Here is a 17637-nt window from a genome sequence, read left to right as displayed (position 1 = left end):
TGCGGAAAACCACGCAAAACCGGCAACGCTCCCAAGTCTGACCTGGTCGGACTCCGGGGGCCACGAGGACTACGCCGCGCCCGAGAGCCACGCTGCTGCCCGGCCGCCGACTCCGCGACAACTACAGCTCCCGGCATGCCTCGGGAGGAAGCCTGCCCTGCTGCCTGACCCCGAGGAGACGCCGCTTCCGTTCCCCCCCACCTCCCCACGCCGGCGCAGCGGCAGTCCCCGCCAAGCCCCCAGCGCCGCTCCGGCGCGCTCCCGCTGCCACCGCTCCGGCACGGCGCGGCCCCGCTGCCGCTCCGTGCGTCCGACAGGGACCCCGCCGTCCTCCTCGGGGCTTTCCCTGGGACCCGCCGGCCGACTGCGCAGCCCCGCCACGGGGCCCGGTGAGCACCCCCCGCGTGCCCGTTCTCTCAGCCGCCCTGTCAGCGCCCCCCCCCACCCCCGCACGCCCGTTCTCTCAGCCGCCCTGTCAGCGCCCCCCCCCGCGCGCACATTCTCTCAGCCGCCCTGTGAGCCCCCAGAGCTCCCCCCCGGCCTCGGCACAGGTGGCCCCCACCTCCCCCGGGCCACCCCCGCCTCCGACGTTCGCACTCCGAGGGGCGCCCAGCCCCGCTCACCTTCTCCCTCGGGGCAGCCGCAGCCCGGTCACTGCTCAGCTCCGCTCCTGCCTGGGCTCCCGGCGGCCCCTCCCCCGGCAGCCCCTCCCCTTGCCAGGGAGGGGGCGTCGCCATCAGCCTCACTGCCCGCACCTGCGGCTCCTCCAGCCCCGGCCCACAGCTGTGGTACCGAAACCCGAAACAAAACCCCTCAACACCAAGGTGAAGTGAAGCAGCAGGCACTGCCTTGATTGAGTGAAAGATGTCAAGAGTCATCTGATGTGGAAGAGGTGTTAACTGGGGTCAAAATACAGATTTTAATACCCATCTTATTTTAGTTCTAAGACTTGGCGATTGCCAGGTATCATCTTTTCGATTTCCCCAGGTCCACCCGCGAGCGAGGCCACAAGGGAGATTTCTTCCAGAGAGAGGATAGAGTTATTAAGTCTAAAGACCACGACTTGCTTTTCTCCTTCGTGAAAAGGTGAGTGGATCATATAGCATCACTAGTCACCCAAGCAGTTAACCCTGAACTTTTCACCTGTCCTTTAATGCAGTCAACTCCAAGTTAAATTTTTCCCGTTATTAAGAGGGGACCAAAGATCATGTGAAATATTATTATACTTTCTACAAATACACCCCCATCTTAGAGCTTTAGCTACTAGAGAAAGTCTTGGGAGTTTGGGGTCAGAGGAGCTGCAAGTATAAACTTCCATACAGCTCTGTTTAGGATGTGTGATGTTTCTCTGGTTGTCTAAACCAGTCTAAATTTCCACAGATGGTCCCGACTCTGGGTGGCTCTAACAAGGATCCTGGAACTCCAGTAAGTTCTAAATATCGTTTTATATTTTAAACATGATCCCAAGTTCCTTTTTGCACTTGTCTTTACGGTTTTGGCAGCTGACAGCCCCGAGGGGTGCTTGTACAAGTTTCTCCCGAAGGGCGAGTAAATTAATTCTTTTGTCCGTGAGGTGGATGGTTTGGTAACGTTATAATTCACAACGCTATAATTCCTTCTTTCAAATTTAAAAAAAATAATTGCCCTTTAAATCCATCCAATTTAATCTGCTAAAATGATTCTCATTGTTCTACCTCTTTTCTCAAGTTTTGGTTAAATTCAATGTCAGTATTCTCCACGGAACTAGATTTTCATCTGACTTTGGAATCGGAAGGCAGGCTGTTACTGAGGTTAAATTTTGTGTCTTTACAAAACTTTGAATCAGTTACAAAACTAGATTATTTTTTTTAATCCAAATTACAAAAACAGTTAATATCAAGATTAATAGCTCAAACAATAATTGTTTCATTTTGTTTATCTCATGTTTAGAACCCCTCAAAAAAAATACATACACCCTCTAAACACACAAAAAGATTATTGCCCTCGACAATATTCCTAATAGCAACCCCAGCATTATAAACTTTACACAACTGTTTTCCCAAATAGGTAATGTGAAACTTACTTATAGATTTTCCATTTTAAAGGGCCAGTTTCCTTAGACTTCCAGTTTCTTGTTGGGTGCTTTCTTTATTCTCGAATAATGAAGCCAAGGTTCTTCTCCCAGACCTTTACTGCTACAAGTGTTGTTAAAATGACTCGATACGGTCCTTTCCACTTCTCGGTGATTTTATATATATTCAATCTCCTGGTCGGAAGGGATGCGCTGCTACGTCCCATTCTAAGGGTCCAGCTGTGGGGACATACTGACAAAGTTCTCGAAAAGAATTGCTTAAAGAAATCATAACACCTTTTAAAAACATATCTCCAAAGGCACTCAAGATACTCAGAACATAGGATTCTTGATATGGTCTTTCATACAACATTTCATAAAGACTTGACTTTTCTTTCTCTTCTGGCTATACTCTGATTCTTAATAGAGCCACGGGTAACACTTTAACCCATGTGAGGAGTGAGGTTTCCCGACAAATTTTACTCGACTGTTGCTTAAGGATATAGTTCATTCTCTCTCTCTCCCCACACACACTTGCTTGTGGTCTATGTGGGGTGTGATAGTCTCAATCCACAGATAACACTTTGCTCAACTTGTCTCATAATCTTTGCTATAAAATGAGGGCCATTGTCAGATGGCATTCTTACAGGCACCCCATATTTTGGTATTATCTCTTTGAGCAAGACTTTGACTACTTCCCTTGCTTTGTTGGTGCGACAAGGGAAAGCCTTGGGCCACCCAGTAAAGATATCAACTAAAACTAGGATATATCCTTATTTTCAAGGCAATTCTATAAAACCAATTTGCTAATATTCTTCTAAAAAATTTCCTTATTTAATAATTCCAATGATGATCTTATTACTGATTCGGGGATAATTTTACATGTACATTTCACGTCCGCTTATAATTGTTTAAACAATCTTTGTCATATTTCACTTTCTGTTTCCCAATATACTTTGTGATGTTCAATGGGGCAATTTCTCTTATTATTGTGGGTGGGACTATTATTCGACCTGTCGGTGTTACAGCCTATCCTGTTTCATTTTGTTAGCCTGCAATCTAATAATTAATTCTTCATCTTTTTCATTATAATTTGGAGTTTCTTTAGGCAATTTTATACCTTTCTCTGGAACTAGTGCTAGGATGCCTTTTTCTGCAGCCTCTTTAGCAGCTTTATCAGCCAGTCGGTTACCTGCGTTAGGACCGGTCTTACCTAACTGGTGTGCTTTACAGTGCATTATCGTGACTGCTGTTGGTTTTTGAATGGTTTCTAACAATTTCAGTATTTGTTCTGCATGCTGAACGGTGGTTCCTGGTGCAGATAACAGTCCTCTTTCTCCCCGTATCGCTCCATGCGCACGTACTACTCCAAAAGCATACTTTGAGTCTGTCCAAGTGTTGACTCGCTTTCCTTGACTTAGTTCCAGAGCTCGAGTAAGAGCTATCAATTCAGCCTTTTGGGCAGATATCATCGAAGGCAAAGTTGGCAACGCAATTACCTCCTCAGTAGTTATTGTCTATCTCGATAAACGTTTTCCTTCACAGATGGAACCGCTTCCGTCGGCATATAGTTCCCAATCTGTTTCTTCTAGTGGCACATCTCAGAGATCCAGTCAGCTGGAGTAAACTCTTTCGATTGCCTGCAAGCAGTCACGTTCCAGTTCTCCTTTAACTTGGTCAGTTGTTGAAAACGCAACAGGGTTAACAGCGGTAGTAGTTTTTAGGTAAACATCATCTTGTTCCAGCAACACCACCACTTGGTATTTCAGCATTCTGCTAGGGGATAACCAGTGCCCCCCTTTCCGTTTTAGCACAACAGTTATCATATGGGAAACGTACAGTAATCCTTTGTCCTCAGGTGAACTTACGAGCTTCCTGGATCAGTAGCACAGTTGCAGCGACGGCTCTCGGATGACCAGAGCATCCCAGACTCACATTATCTAATCGCTTCGAGAAGTAGGCCCCTTGGCCTAAAATATTGGGCCAGGATACCCAGAGCTCTACCTCTTCTTTCACGAGCAAAAAGTTTCAAGTGTCTTTTGTGAGATCTGGCAGACGCTAGGGCTGGCACCCCTATTACAGCCTGTTTCAATTCTTGGAAAGTAGCTTTCTCGGCATCGGTCCAATCCACCGTTTGAGGTTTTGAGCTGCTCCTATAAAGGTCAGGCCAGCAAGCCACAATTTATAATCTACAGGTGACACCACTCAACCATTCCCGGAAATGCTCGTCATTAATTTTTTTAGTCTTAGGTTCGGGGAGACACATTGCCTCTTTTCTCTCAGTTCCCAATTGTCTCTGTCCTTTTAGGATTTTAAAATTCAAATAAGTTTCTTCTTTCTGGGTTATTTGGGGTTTTTTCTTTTGACACTCGATATCTACTGATTCCCAAAAAGTTCAAAAAGTTAACAGTTAACTTTGTGCATTGTTCTTCCGTCTCAGCTACAATTAACAGATCATCCATACATTTCAGCAAGATTTCTTGATTATTTTCTTTCTTCTAAATCTCTAATTCTCGTGCCAGTTGATTTCCAAAAATGGTAAGACTATTCTTAAAGCCTTGAGGCAAGACTGTCCACGTATATTGTGTTTTTCTCCCAGTCTCAGGATTTTCCCATTCCAAAGCAAAAACCTCGTGACTATTGGGATCCAAGGGAATACAGAAAAAGGCATCTTTTCAGTCTAACACTGTGAACCATTCTCGTTTCTCCGTTGGGGTTGTTAACAAAGTATAAGGATTTGCCACTACCGGATGAATATCTTGTACTATTTGATTTATTGCTCTGAGGAGGTCTTGAACTAATCTGTCATCTTTTTCATCAGCCTTTTAACAGGCAAGATCGGGGTGTTATATCTGGATTCACATTCTGTTAACAATTTGTATCTTAAAAATTTTTGTATTACCATTACTAACTCTTTCTGACTTTCTGGTTTTGGGGGGTATTGTTTCATTCTTACCGGATTCGATCCTGGCTTTAATCAACTCTCACAGGTTCTGCTTTTTGGATTTACCAGGAACTTCCCAGTCCAGACGATTGGAATGACAGCATTATACTTGGACTGGTATAATCTTCTGCTTTCAGTAAACATCCTGTTAACAAGAAAGCCACTGCTTTGATACGTTTAGTTTCTGGAATTAAAATTTTAATCTCTCCATTTTTAAATTTAATTTCTGCCTCTAAGTTCTCAAATAGATCTCTCCTTAACAGGAGTTTAGGAGAATTTGGCACATACAAAAACTGCCGAGTGACCCATTGCTTTCCTAATTTCATTGTTAAAGATTTAAAGAAGGGTCTAGTTTCTCGTTCGCTTGTTGCACCACAACCACCAATTTCTTCAAAACTTAACTCTCCCTCTAAGGTATTTAAAACTGAAAAGGTGACTCTAGTGTCAACCCAAATTCAATTTTCTGTTCTCCCAGTTTAGCTGTAACCAGAGGTTCTGCTGGGAGACTCCCCTCTGGTCCCCGTCAGGTACGTTCACTTAAAAAGAACAAATCTATATATGACACTTTATTCCATTTACTCTCTCTCCTACAAAACAACAGTAATTGCAATATAGTATTGTAACTCAAAGTTCTGTTTGTTTACCATTTTTCCTGCAATTCACCCCAATGTGCCAATAAACATCCCAACGGTGATGTTTCTGGTAACTTTTCATCAGCACTTCTATTTCCTGCACTCTTATTCTTAAACAATTTTGCTAATGCCATTACACTTATATACATTCAAATACTAAATACCAAACAAATGCAAACGACAGCTGTCCCAAATAATACACAAAGTCCAACCCAGCAATAGCTTCCACTTATGACTTACGGGCAGACGCCTAGGCTTCCACTGCAGACGGGTACCCTCCAAGCCCCAACCCTGCGAAGCTTTCGCCGCGCTTCACGGGCAGGCTTTCCAAACAAATTCCAAAGAAGCAGCGCCTTACTTTTTTTCCAGGGAACGCTGCGAGCTTTGCGTGTCGAGGGTGATGGTTCTCCCCGAGAATACCTTGGTGCCGGCCGGAGTTCGATCGACACTCGATCTCGTCCAGTCTCACTCGCAAGGTCCCATCTGGGTCGCCAAACACGTTACCGAAATCCAGAATAAAACTCCTTAACACCAACGTGAAGTTAAGAAGCAGGCACTTTGTTTATCGCAGGGCTGGGGACACGGGGGATCGCTCCTCCAAAGGCGTGTCCCACTTAGTATCAAAATCCATCAGTTTTTACAGACTTTTCCCGTCAGGTCATTGTTACCTAAGCTCCTTCCGTAAAAACGCATACTATGCTCGTTCTTAAATTTAACCTTTGCAATGATCGGTCCTGTGATTATATAACCTTATCAATATTCTTATTTAAAAACAATCATTGGTCAGTGACACTTGGCTCTGCTGACTGGCATCTTCGATACTCAAATCAAGATGGGAAGGGTAAGGGGGTTTCCAAGCAGCAAACTGGTGTCCACGACGGTTTCCTGAAACAGAACGTAGAAAAACCAGTAACTTTCTGGTGAGGTCTCTAGGGTTAGCTGTTTCAAACTTTAACAATAGTACGGTTCCTAGCGTCACACATAACACAGCTCCTAAAGTTTCTATGGCTACGTTTCAAACTTAACAATCCTATACGTTATGCTTCACAATTTTACTTCTTAATCAAACCTAACTCTTCTATGTGATTAAATGTTGATTTCTTTACCAGAATATTTGCAACAGCCGGAGCCCAGCAGGAACACGGGGGGCACGGCCCGCCCCCCCAGTGCCTCACCTCCTCCTCCCCTGGGCTCCCTTACAGCCCCTCGCCCCGTGCAGAGGGAGCGCAAACGCAGCCCGGAGGGCAAAGGGGACAGCCGGCCAGCGTCTATTCAGTCAGTCGCGCGCCTATCAAGTCCTGCCAGCGAATCTGCTCCGGAGCTCGGGGCGCCCCCCGGCGCTCCCTCTGCCCCTCCGACACCTCTGATAGCATATTTCCATACGTTCTGTATGGCACGTCTAAATATTTGGATGGTTTTAATACTTTGTACCAGCTGTGGTTTGCTGCTAGGTGTCTGTAAAAGTGAGATTTGGTAAATAATTATTAGAAATCTTATACTAACGCTACGACTGAAACAACAGACAAAAGTATAGCCAAGCAATTAACTAGCAGAGGTAGGTACTCCTAAGTTTTGCAGTTCTTTGCTCTTATGACTAGATGTTCCCCTGTAAGCTAAATGGGAACAATGCTGAAACTGACCACATGTGACTGAAACTGCGTTAAGCTTCAAGATCAAAGAACAAGGACAAGAATACAGACTTCGAGGACAGCCAGCAAGAACTTCAAATGGGTCGGTGGTCGCAAAAGCACCCCTTCGTCTCAAATGGATCCTTCATTGCGTGTGATCAGATGTAGGCAGTACTATGATAATCGGTTGCCTTCATTTTTATGTATATGTATACTAATCTGATTAATAAGCAATTAGTTATTCTATATAACCTGTTTGTGCTAAAGCTGTGGCACGCACACTAGGTGGAACTATCCCCCGTGCATCTAGCGCTGCAAAGAAGAATGCCCGCTTTCTAAAACTCCAAAACGAGTCTTAGGGAGTTTCTTCGACAGGCTTTTCAGTATCAGAGGTACAAGGGAGGAAAGAAAAAAAAAAAAAAAGGCAGGGGTGTGGGAAAGAGAGGGGACCAGGGGAGGGAGGGGCAGGGAGGGACCAGAACGCTGAAGAGGGGAGACAGGGCCCCGAGGGCCCGGGGCTCACTGCAGCTCTTGTTCTTGGCACTGCCAGGAGACTGTGCCAGTTCAGCCACTTCTTTCTCCTTCTCTCCTCCCTTCCTCTTCTGTAACTCCAGTCGCTTGGCTGTCCTCCGCATAACAGAACACGCGAGCCCCTCGCAGCTCTTACGAGATGAGGCCTCCTAGACACGTAGCCTCGCTCGCTCGCTCACTACGTGGCCGTACCGCGCTGCTGGTCACGCATACAGACCCTGGCGGTCTGACCTGCTGTGGACTACGAGGAGGGATCCTCCCACACCCACAGAGGCAGGGTCTCTCTGGCCTGCAGCGGGAGGCAGCTGCCAGCCAGATGGCCTTCCGTTTCTTCTTCTTTACCTTTCTGTGGCCTCTCCAGCTTCAGCAGCTCCCGTCCACAGCCAGTAAGCACTCCGCCTGTCCCTCCGCGCTCCCGTGCCGTGAGGAGAGGGAGGCCGGGCAGAGACAGCCCACGCAAGCCTGAGGCTGCTGCAGTCAACGGCATCCCCGGGGACGAACAGACAACCGCGCTCACGGCGTGGCCTCTGGCAGAGGGAAAGAGGCAGCAGCGACCGTTATTACCATAGCTCCGCCCTGGCCGGAGCCCCTCCGTCCGCAGGGGCTTCCGCGGACGGACGCCGCTCCTTCCCCGCGTGGCTCCAAATGGCACCCGCGTTAAGGGAGACTCGAGAACACCGGAGGGCCAGCTTGCCGCCCTCACGACAGGGCTCGGGGGCTGCCTGCGGCTGCAGCACAGGCTTCAGGGGAGGGGCTGCAGCTGGGGGCAGCCGCACGGGCCGAGCGGGGCCGGGGGAAGGCGCCGGGGGAGCTCTGGTGACTCGGGGTAGGCGCCCGCTGGCCGCGCCTGGGGGGTGCCCGCCTCCGTCCCCTCTTCCCTTCTGTCGGCTCTCGAAGACCTGCCCGGCGCTGCCCTGGCCTGGCTCGCCTCCGGCGGACCGGGAGCCTGCCGCGGCGGCCGCTTCACAGCTTCCCGGGCGGCCAGCGGGCAGGAGGCACCCGCCGCCCCCGCCGCCGCCCCCGCCGGAGGGGATCGCTCGCTTCACCCGCGGTCCCGGCGCTCGCCCGCTGCCGCCGACACCCGCGCCCGGCGCGCCGCCACGCTGCTCCCGGGGACTGCGCATGCGCGCCGGCCGTACGACGGCGCGCCGGAGGGCTCAGAGCCGGCGCGCGAACGCCGGGCTGCAGTACCGCACTTTGCCCACAAGGCGGCACCAGCGGCGGCGGCGGCGCTGCTGCGCACCTGTGCGGTGCCGGCGCTACTGTTCCGCGCTTTGCGCGCGGAGCGCCCGCCGGCACCGCGCCCGCGGGGCGGCAGCGGCTTTTCCTTACCGGGAGGGAGGAAGCAACGAGCGCGGCGGCACTTTCCCCCGGGGCCGCACTGCCGGTACCGTCGGACGGCACGTGCAGGACCGGTGCAGCCCCGCGCACTCGCAGCCTCCGAGCTGCACTACCGAACATTGGCCACGGGGTGGCAGCGGCGAGGGCTTGGCAGAACGCGCATGCGCGGCACCCCAGCTGCTGTATCGGACTTTGGTCGTTAGGTGGCGAACGAGAGCGCTGGCGCATGGGGCCGCGACCGCGCATGCGTGGCTCCCGAGATGCTGCACCGTGGTTTGGTAGCCAGGCAACAGTAGGACTGCCGTAAACCGCGACGCCGCTCATGCGCGGTTTCCGAGGCGCCTTGTCGCGCTTTGGTTGCCAGGCAACAATGGCTGTCGCCGTACAAGGCGCAGCGCGCATGCGCGGATGCCCAGCTGCCGTAACGCCTTCTGGTCGCTAGGCGACAGCAGGAGCGCCGCCGCGCATGCGCAGTTACCGAGGCGTCGTGTTGCGCTTTGGTTGCCAGGCAACAGCGGCGAGTGTCGTACAAGGCGCAGCGCGCATGCGCGGTTGCCGAGCTGATGTAACGCGTTCTCGTTGCTAGGCGTCAACAGGAGCGCCGTAAACCGCGACGCCGCGCATGCGCGGTTTCCGAGGCGTCATGTCGCGCTTTGGTTGCCAGGGAACAGCGGCGATCGCCGTACAAGGCGCAGCGCGCATGCGCGAATTCCGATCTGTTGTAACGCGTTCTGGTTGCCAGGCAACAGCGGCGATCGCCGTAGAAGGCGCAGCGCGGATTCCGAGCTGCCGTAACTCGTTCTGGTTGCTAGGCAACAGCAGCGAGAGCCGTACAAGGCGCAGCGGGCATGCGCGGTTGCCGAGCTGACGTAACTCGTTCTGGTTGCTAGGCGACAACAGGAGCGCCGTAAACCCCGACGCCGCGCATGCGCGTTTACCGAGGCGTCGTGTCGCGCTTTGGTTGCCAGGCAACAGCGGCGATCGCCCTACAAGGCGCAGTGCGCATGCGCGAATTCCGATCTGCCGTAACGCGTTCTGGTTGCCCGGCAACAGCGGCGAGCGCCGTACAGGGCGCAGCGCGCATGCGCAGATCCAGAGCTGCCGTGACGCGTTCTGGTTGCTAGGCAACAGCAGCGAGAGCCGTACAAGGCTCAGGGCGCATGCGCGGTTTCCGAGCGGACGTAACTCGTTCTGGTTCCTAGGCGACAACAGGAGCGTCGTAAACCGCGACGCCGCGCATGCGCGGTTACCAAGGCATCGCGTCGAGCTCTGGTTGCCAGGCAACAGCGGCGTGCAACGTACAAGGCGCAGCGCGCATGCGCGGATGCCGAGTTGCCATAATGTGCTTTAGTTGCCAGGCAACAGCGGCGAGCGCCGTACATGCGCCACTGCGCATGCGCTCCTGTCGCGATGCGTTACCGCATCTTGGTGACCCGTCAACAGCAGGAGCCCACCGACACACGCCACCGCGCATGCGCGCCTCCCCAACGCCAGTTCCCACCTTCGGCGATGGGGCAGCAGAATCCGCACCCCCGCAACGATCCTCTTCTGAGCGTCCGCTGCATGAGGGATGACTGACAGCTCAGCCCAGTAGAGACCAGCCGCAGGCGGCAACTCCTTACTGGGGGCACAGGGCTGACATCGCCCTGCCCTTTCCCCACTCGCAGCCTGGGCACTCCTCTTCATCGCCTCCCTTCCAAAAAGCACCCAAGCGGCTGGAGCATTTACAGCAGTCAAGTGCAAGGAACAGACAATTCAGGCAGCCGCTTCTGTCCCTGCCCCGCCACCCCATTATCTAGAGAGGAGAAGCAGCACAGGGAACCTGCAAATGGGGGGGGGGGGGGGGGGGAAGGGGGTGTCCCCTGGAGCAAGCCCCAGGGACTGCTGTATCCCTCTGCATGGGGCATCAGGGTTGCGGGAGCGACAGCAGCCAGTCAGCAGACGCTGGCGAGAGATTTACAACAAAAAATAACGCCTGGTTCAGGTGACAGCCTGAAGGCAGGCCACAAGAGACCCAAAGCTGCTTCGTGCCAGAGGGGCAGCTCTGTTCGGCAGGAAACACCACGGCCCAGCTCACCAGATGCGAGCGGCCCACCTGCAAGCGAGCGATACCCCGGCGACCCTGGGGCTCAGTCGGGGTGGGCACCTCCGTGCTATCAGAACTCTCCTAATCCTGCACGCACGCAAGGCTTCTTGCGCAGGGCTTGTCTCTTATCGAAAAGACGCTGCACTGTGTTACTTAACTGCCCTGCCCTCTGGCGTGCAAAGTAATTAGACATTGAGGCAGGGAAAGCAAAGAGGCCTGTCAGAATATTAGATGTCCTCAGCAGAGGACCACAGAGCCCTCGAGGTTCCATCTTTGCTCCCTACAGGAGCGTGGCTCTGCACTCCTTGCCACTCCTGCCAGCAACCATCACAATTGCCCTTTGCTGCCTGCAACACGCAGTACCTGCACGGCCCCAGTACTGCCGCTTACAGAGCGAGAGGCGCTCGCTATAAAGCAGCGATCAAGAACAAGCACGGCACGGCGAGATGGCAGGAGGAACACAGAGAGCCTCCAGCATTAGCCAGGCAGGGCTTGCAACTCACCTCGTGTCGTGGTTTAACGCCAGCCAGCAATGAAGGCCCACGCGACCGCTCACTCGCTCCCCCACCCACAGCGGGACAGGGAGACAATCGTAAGAGCAAAATTGAGAAAACTCGTGGCTTGAAACGAAAACAGTTTAATCATCATTAAAAAGAAACAACAACAGCAACTTGTAAGGAAAAGAAGAAGAAAAAATGACAGAGAACAGGGTGCAGGCAGCACACCAGTGGTCTGGAGCCTGATGGATGATGGGGGCGCGGAGGGGGTGGTGTGGAATATGGAGGAGGGAAAGGAAGCGGTGGGGAGCAGGAGATAGGAGAGCAGGGGGTGCAGGGGGAAACAACTTGTGTGGGTTAGAAACTCGCATGGGTGAAGGGGGCGGGCTGGAGCAGCGGGGGACATATGGGGGAGAAACACACGCCGGGGAGAGGGTAGGTGAGGGTACAAAGGTGCATGGTGGGACACAGGTGGGGATGACCTACCCCAGGGAGTCCACCCAGGATGATCCACAGCAGGTAACTCACCTGGGATAACCCGCAACAGAGCATCCACACCAGATCATCCACGCTGGGAGGACCCCCAGCAACGCCCCTCAAACTGCCTGTGCTTCACCCCCAGTCTTCCCCAAACTGGGGAGTTTTTTGCTCTTTCAAAATACTCAGTTTGGAGTGTGTTTCAGTGCTTTTCCACAACATAAAAAGGGGTGATCTTTTGGTTGTGGTTTGTGCATGCAAATGGGGTGGGGGTTTTGCTTTCCAGCTGCGCAAATCCAGGCGGATTTGGCTTTCCCAGGAGTCCCAAATTTGTTTGGTATTTTTCCTTTGCAGACCCAGAATCAGGGGGTTCGGGGTTGTCCTGGTTTCGGCTGGAATAAAGTTAATTTTCTTCTGAGTAGCTGGTACAGGGCCATTTTGGATTTAGGATGAGAATAATGTTGACAACACACTGATGCTGTAGTTGTTGCTAAGCAGTGTTTATACTAAGTCAAGGACCTTCCAGCTTCTCATACCGCCCTGCCAGCAGAGGCTGGGGGTGCACAAGAAGAGTCGCTGAGCTAAAGGAGGATTCCAGGTAAAAAAGGTCAGCTCGAAATACACCACCTCCTCTAAAAGTTAAGAGCGATTTGAACACTTAAAATCAGCATTTAGGCTAATCGATACCATTTTGAACACCTTCTTAGCATACAAGTAAACACTCTTGCGGGTGTTGGAAAACTGTCTCCTCCTTCCTTACAGCACTGCTGCAGGGAGATAACCCTGGGAGGCTGCGGGACGAGGTCGTACGCAATCAGAATCTACACTTACGGATCCACCACAACAGCTACAGCCCTTGCGCTGCTGCTGCTGCTTTGCATCTTGCTTGTTTGGTGAATAAAGCTGAAAGTGAAGTGGAAAACTTCAAAGAGCAAAATGAAAAATAAAGAATAAATCTCAGTAATTCACTTTACACTAAAAAGGTGTGCCCATGTTTATATACATCCAGTGAAAATACTTATACTGTAAAAGTATTTGATTTCCCTTTCCCATTACCTTAACTTGCACAGCTCTGAATTCGTACCGTTAAATTATCCCTCTCCAAAGTACACAGTTATAATGGGACTAGGGGGTTTTGTGCGTGTTACATAACGCGGAGGGACACCTGGCCAGCTGAGCTGCCCAAGAGAGGCGCTACTGAACTGCCAGGGAAATGCACCATTGAAAGCCAGACAGAAAGAAAGTACTTCAGAGCACTCCGTCAAAACATCAGGAAAAAAAACCCCATAACATTCAGTTGCCTCTCTTTTTAAATGTTTAGAAAAATACCTAACTGCTTACATACACCTAACACATCATATACTACAGCTATTTGGCAGTTACAGTTTAAACAATGCAAGTCAGTTTGTAAAACCCCCAGTGCTGCAATACCTCAGACTACCAAAAAGGACTGGTGGATTTCCTAATGCTTTTGGCAGTACTGAAGCATACAGAGCAACACGTTTTCAGGTTATCTCAACTGTTACAACTGAGAAACCAAAGACCAGTGATGCCATCAACTTTAGGAAGATGGGCTGTGCTTGGTCTTTGGACTTTTTTTTTTTTCTTCCTTTTTTCTTTTTTTAAAGAGAGTGAAAAGTCTCCTTACTGATGACTTCTACTGTCAAGTCAATCACCTCTGAAGATCCACTCTGATGGGAAGTTCATAAAACAAAATTTCTTTGAGTGAGAAAGACTTCCATTTTGGAAAATCTCTTTCCAACTGAAGTCAAAATTACACACTGTAGGTTAAAGGAAAAAATACATTCCTGAAGCAGTAACTCGTCAAAAACACCTCAGGGCTCACTGTCACTAGTTACAAGACTGCTAATGCTTCCTGGGAAAGCCTGGGAAACACACAGATGCGACGCCCATTTGTCCTGTTTTGTCCACGTCTCTTCTTTGACCTTGATTGCTTTTAGTACAGATGCTAATTATCTCCGTAACGTTTTTGAGTACTACTGTAAGATATTTTAAAAAACTCATTGACTGTAAAAGCATAAAGCTTTTATCATGAAAACAAAGTCTGTTTCTTCTGAACAGTTGAACTCTTACGAACAGTTTCTTCCCTCTTTTAGTACAAAATTATTTTCACAGTATCATTTACTAGCAAGCACACAGAAACAGAAGGTTATGCTTTCAGGAAGAGAAAATAAACTGAGGGAAGTAAACTTTGTATAGGTGTAACATGCTCCAGAACAGAACTTATTTTTAGTATTTCTGTTAAAATATTTCATGTAAAAAAAAAAGTAGAAGGAGAGTTGGCACACTCTCAATGTTAAAGTCCATACCGCAAGTACCTTTGCAAAAATGCAGACACACATCGTAGGCATACCTTGTACTTGCAGGCCACTACGGAATCTTTCCCTCTGTCTCGTACCGTCATGGCAGAAGAAAGGGCAACCACAGCGAAACGGTGCCAGCTGACATCCAGCTGAGAGAAGAAAAAAAAAAAACACATTAGCACAAAGCTGGGTAGGAAGCCAAAGCTGCCTTTTTTTTGTGAAGGTTTGTGAAGACAGTATGAGTGAGTGGAGGAAAAAGTATTTTTGCGTCATCTTCGGTACAGTTGTTGACACAGGCCACTAGAGCTTTTGCATCTTTCAGGACAACTGTGCCTTTTATTTTTTTCCCCTCCTTTCTTTTTTGACTCATTGGCAACTTTACTTTCACTAGAACTCACTTTCCTAGATACACGCAGGTGACACACCCAGAGACCTACATACATTTTCTCAAGCTTTAGTACAGCCAAGGCTCCATCAAACCTATACGTCCCAAGTTGAGTATTTTTGCTAAAGAGCACAGCAACACATCTGTCCTTGTGAACTGCCTTGTTGCAAAAAAGGAATCATTTTTTCCAGTCCATTGCTCCAAATGGGCAAGATCTTTTAAAACTGCAGTTGTGCCACCAAACCCGCTCAGGGTCCCTCCTAGCTTTTGACTGCCCTGAGATTTAACAGGCACACGCTCCATTCCACCTTCCAACAGCAAAAATACGTTAACGCTCTCGGACCCAGAGCGCAACCCTATGCATGTCCACGCACACAGCCCACCGTTTTGATGAGGAGCCACCGAGCATCCCTGCAAGCACAGCTGCACACGCCAGATCGGTTTCACCTGCGCCGCGAATTGCCAGTTTCAGTGAATGTAGTTTCTGACACTTTACACCGAAAACCATATCTCGACGCTTCGCCACAGCAGAAACGACCCATCGCTAGGATGCTACAAAAATGCAGTAACACCAATTGCAAACCCACAGCAGCAACAGCTCCAGAAATATTTAGACCAGAAACAAGGGAGAAAAATAAAACAACTTCATCTCACGCACAGAGGAGCGGCAGGCAGAGAAAAGGGTCGGCATTCTGAGCCCTTACAGAAAATGGGCATTCTCCTTCCATTCCTCAGCCCATCCATTAAGGTCTAAATACTACAACACTACTAAGGCAACGTCGAGAGTAGGGAACAGCAGCCCTGCCACTGGACTTGCCATCGACCCATGCTATTTACGTAGCAGGACACGGATGCAGAGGGACACGTTTTGCCACACACAACCCTGAACTTCCTGAAAATTTACGTTTACCAAAAAAAGCCATTTGGAACATATTGCCAAACAACATTCAGCAATAAAGCTTTGATGTGTTTGACACACACAACTTTTTGGTCACTTGCTATTTGCTTCCTGTTGCTGCTGCTGTTCTTCCTTCAGAAATTCTACTTGTAGCCAAGTTATTCACTGCTGGTTCCAGCACATTTACAGAGGCAAGTAATTTAATTACTCTTCTATGATTATCCAAACGACAATTACAGCCATGAAAGAGAAGGAGAGGTCAGGCAGCAGAAGAGCTCTGCAGGCTGGCACCAGTCAATATTGCACTCTCTAAAAAACAAGAAAACAAAACCATGACCCTGTATCTTTTTTCTTCTTTCAGCGCTCATCCCTGTCTCAGCATATTGTCTTGTCAGAGCATGAAGTGCAGGTGATCTGTACCCTGATGGCATTTGCGTGTGAGGAATGCCTGTTCAGAGAGTCCATATCTATAAGACTGGTGTCATTTTCATGGTTTTAATCATCATAACTCAAATTTTATATACTCACGCATTTGTGAGGAAACTAACTTTTAGACACTGCCTCTCCTTTTTGGGGAGAAAAAAAAAATGTGTTAGAGACTGAAAAAAATTATGATTCAGAGCTCCCAACCATGACGGAGTGGTGGAGAAATTAATGAAAGTGAAGACCAACAGCAGCAACATTAAGTGAAAGCTGGCTTTAATTGCGATCACGTACTTAAGCAACTCTCCAAGTCTGTCTCAGTCCTATGAATGACCAGTCCTTTTTTGGAAGGACAAACTCTTTTACTTAAAAGTCCTAGACTGAAGACTCTGCTGAACAGAATGGGGATTGTGCCACGGGACAACATGCCATCAACACTCTAATGAGGAAAAAAAAAAAAAATCAAATAAAAATCAAGTTTAAGTACCAGTTTCCACCATGTTTCACTCACTATGTTTCTACTGGCATCTAAGTGCTCAAAAATGAGCTACAGGGACACCACATTATTCCTAAAAATTCAGTTATACATAAAAAAAATAAAAGGCTATCTCCAACTTGCCCATAAAATCAGTATGAACAAAGAGAAGAGAAACACTCGACCCTAAAGAAGCTAACAGGCAGCTCTGAATTTGTTGTAGATGAAAGTTCATTCCTTCACCTGAAACAGAAACATATCAAGGGACACATTCAGGAACAGGGCACACTCTGTTAATGGCAATTTTTCATCAGCTTTTCTGCACTATCAGCAAACTTGCCTTTTCTACGTGTTTGATGCGCAGTATCCGTAGTGCCCTCGAATTCGCAAACGTTTCTCCCCACTCCCCCAGCCCGATACCTGACCAGCAAGCCGAATTAAACTGTGCAGGATTTTCTTCATGTGCCACAGAAGGTGACACTGGGAAAAGAGGAGACAGAAAATGAACCTGTTTGTCACACCCAGCCAATGGTGAAAAGACAGGGGAGGATTCTGCCGGAAGGGCTCTGCACCCCAGGAGCTCCCACTGGCCGGTTTCTCTCCTCTGTGCCCGGTACTGAGGGGACGACACCTCCTCGCCCGCGCCCCCTCGCAGGGGGGGCTGCCCCAGCAGAGCCAGGGGACCCCTACCTCACTCCTGACCACAGGAACAGACCAGGCGAGACCCTCCACGGAGAGAGAGGAGCGTGGCATGGATTGCATCCCTGACGGAAGAGGCCGGGCTCCCCACTGGCAGAAGGACAACTCACCTCCCTGCTGCTCAGAGCTGCTTGCTGCGGACAGACCTGCCTGCGCCCGGCCGCTCTTCAGCTGTGCTGGGAGCGCAGTCTGGCTGATGGATACACCAGTGAAAAGACGCTTCAGCTAATCATTGCTCCTGCTCATT

At 49.8% G+C, this 17637-nt stretch overlaps 1 long non-coding RNA gene across 1 annotated transcript; it reads right to left on the bottom strand.

Annotated features, from left to right (window-relative positions):
• Window positions 1-11928: 11928 nt before the first annotated feature.
• On the bottom strand, window positions 11929-17290 carry LOC126047047 (uncharacterized). The gene is made up of 3 exons (XR_007508504.1): window positions 17112-17290; window positions 14561-14659; window positions 11929-13089 (listed from the first exon to the last, which is right to left on the bottom strand). It is a non-coding gene; the product is annotated as an uncharacterized LOC126047047 (long non-coding RNA).
• Window positions 17291-17637: the final 347 nt, after the last annotated feature.

Source organism: Accipiter gentilis, chromosome 17 (genome assembly GCF_929443795.1).
Source record: "Accipiter gentilis chromosome 17, bAccGen1.1, whole genome shotgun sequence".
NCBI classification, from domain to species: Eukaryota; Metazoa; Chordata; class Aves; order Accipitriformes; family Accipitridae; genus Astur; species Astur gentilis.
This window is presented reverse-complemented; position numbering and strand designations above follow the sequence as displayed.